At 36.9% G+C, this 2,968-nt stretch overlaps 1 non-coding gene across 1 annotated transcript; it reads right to left on the bottom strand.

The window, feature by feature from the left end:
- Nucleotides 1-1,178: 1,178 nt before the first annotated feature.
- On the bottom strand, nt 1,179-1,285 carry LOC112793780 (small nucleolar RNA R71). The gene has a single exon (XR_003198475.1). It is a non-coding gene; the product is annotated as a small nucleolar RNA R71 (small nucleolar RNA).
- Nucleotides 1,286-2,968: the final 1,683 nt, after the last annotated feature.

Below are 2,968 nucleotides of genomic sequence, written 5' to 3'. Positions count from 1 at the left end.
CTTTACTAACAATTAATGTGATTGATTCAAAAATTTGAAGTTTGTTACTTTCTTGTTAAGAAAGGTTCAATCTTTAAATTCTAGAATCATATATTTTAGTTTCTTGTTAGTCAAGTAATCAATTTTAATTTTAAAAATCAAATATTTTTCAATCATATCTTTTCAAATCATATCTTTTTCAAAATCAATTTAAAAATCTTTTCTAACTTCTTATATTTTCAAAATTGATTTCAAATCCTTTTCAACTAGCTAATTGACTTTTTGTTTGTTTCCTATCTTTTTCAAAACCACCTAACTACTTTTCTCTCTCTAATTTTCGAAAAATCCTTCCTCTTTTTCAAAATTCTTTTAATTAAATAATTGTTTCAAATTTTAATTTTAATTTTATTTTTTTCTCTTAATTTTCGAAAATCACTAACTTTTTTTTTCAAAAATAATTTTAGAAATTCTCTCCCTTTCATCTCTTTCTATTTATTTTATTCATTTACTAACTCTTTTCTTCATTTAAAAATTCGAACCCTCTCTTCTCTTCTATGTTCGAATTTTTCTCATCCTGCTTCTATTCTTTTCTTCTTCTACTCACATAAAGGAATCTTTATACTGTGACATAGGGGATTCCTCTTCCTTTTCTGTTCTCTTCTTTTTCATATGAGCAGGAGCAAGGACAAGGACATTCTTGTTGAAGCAGATCCTGAACCTAAAAGGACTCTGAAGAGGAATCTAAGAGAAGCTAAAGCACAACAATTCAGAGAAACCTTACAGAGAATCTCGAAAAAGAAGGAGACATGGCCGAACCCAATAACAATGGAAGGAGGATGCTTGGTGATTATACTACACCTACTTCCAATTTTTATGGAAGAAGCATCTCAATCCCTGCCATTGGAGCAAACAATTTTGAGCTGAAATCTCAACTAGTTGCTCTAATACAACAGAACTACAAGTTTCATGGACTTCCATCAGAAGATCCCTATCAGTTTTTAACTGAGTTCTTGTAGATCTGTGATACTGTTATGACTAATGGAGTAGATTCTAAAGCCTGCAGGCTCATGCTTTTTCCTTTTGTAGTAAGAGACAGAGCTAGAACATGGTTGGACTCACAACCTAAAGATAGCCTCGACTCTTGGGATAAGCTGGTCACGGCCTTCTTGGCCAAGTTCTTTCCTCCTCAAAAGCTGAGCAAGCTTAGAGTGGATGTTCAGACCTTCAAGCAAAAAGATGGTGAATCCCTCTATGAAGCTTGGGAAAGATACAAGTAGTTGACCAAAAAGTGTCCTTCTGACATCCTTTCAGAGTGGACCATTTTGGATATATTCTATGATGGTCTATCTGAGTTCTATATGATGTCACTAGACCATTTTGCTGGTGGATCCATTCGCCTAAAGAAAATGCCTGCAGAAGCTCAAGAACTCATTGATATGGTTGCAAATAACCAATTCATGTACACCTCTGAGAGGAATCCTGTGAGTAATGGGACGCCTCAGAAAAGGGGAGTTCTTGAAATTGATGTCCTGAATGCCATATTGGCTAAGAACAAAATGTTTACTCAGCAAGTCAACATGATTTCTCAGAGTCTGAATGGATGGCAAAATGCATCCAACAGTACTAAAGAGGCATCTTCTGAAGAAGAAACTTATGATCATGAGAACCCTGCAATGGCAGAGGTGAATTACATGGGTGAACCTTATGGAAACACCTATAATTCCTCATGGAGAAATCATCCAAATTTCTCAACGGTGGAGTTTCTACACATCATAGATTAAGGTGTGGAGCTCTGATGTACCTCGAGAATTAATGCAATAAACATTGTTCTTCTATTCAATTCAAGCTTATTCTTATTCTAAGTTATTCACTGCACTTCAACCTAATGGATGTGATGATCCGTGACACTCATCATCATCCGTCCTTATGAACGCGTGCCTGACAACCACTTCCGTTCTACAAGCGAGAGCTAGAGTGTGTATCTATTAGATTCCTTAATCAGAATCTTCGTGGTATAAGCTAGAATCCATTGGCAGCATTCTTGAGAATCCAAAAAGTCTAAACCTTGTCTGTGGTATTTTGAGTAGGATTCAGGGATTGAATGACTGTGACGAGCTTCAAACTCGCGAGTGTTGGGCGTAGTCACAGACGCAAAAGGATCAACGGATCCTATTCCGACATGATCGAGAACCGACAGATGATTAGCCGTGCTGTGATAGAGCATTTGGACCATTTTCACTGAGAGGACGGGAGGTAGCCATTGACAACGGTGAAACCCAACATACAGCTTGTCGTGGAAAGGAGTAAGAATGATTGGATGAAAGCAGTAGGAAAGCAGAGATTCAAGAGGGATAAAACATCTATATACACTTGTCTGAAATTTCCACCAATAAATTACATAAGTATCTTTATATTCGAAAACCATTATAACCATTTGAATCCGCCTAACTGAGATTTACAAGATGACCATAGCTTGCTTCATACCAACAATCTCCGTGGGATCGACCCTTACTCACGAAAGGTATTACTTGGACGACCCAGTGCACTTGCTGGTTAGTTGTGCGAAGTTGTGACAAAGTGTGATTCACGTTTGAGAGCTCCAAGTTTATTGGCGCCATTGTTGATGATCACAATTTCGTGCACCAGTAATATCCTTCCAACCTTTCTCTTCTTTTAGTTTTTGGTTATTGACTTTTGCCTCTTATGTTAGCTTAGTTTGAATTAATTATAAGCTTAATTTTGTTGCATTTTGGTGTTTATTATGTAATCTTAGTGGAATAACATGTTTTAGGGGTTTTAAAATGATTTGGGTCTTGCAAAAAAAGGTTTTGGAAGTCATGTTGGTGTTTTAGAGGCATTAAAATTTTTGAAGAAACAGGGCAGTATTCCCACGCACACACCTGTGCCCAGGAACACTTTTCCCAGATTTTGACATCTGTGCGTACGCACAGACCTGTGCGTACGCACAGGTCTTAGAACCCCTTCCGTT

This window comes from Arachis hypogaea, chromosome 3 (genome assembly GCF_003086295.3).
Source record: "Arachis hypogaea cultivar Tifrunner chromosome 3, arahy.Tifrunner.gnm2.J5K5, whole genome shotgun sequence".
Lineage (NCBI taxonomy): Eukaryota > Viridiplantae > Streptophyta > Magnoliopsida > Fabales > Fabaceae > Arachis > Arachis hypogaea.
The sequence above is the reverse complement of the archived record's forward strand: the minus strand, read 5'-3'. Positions and strand labels throughout refer to the sequence as shown.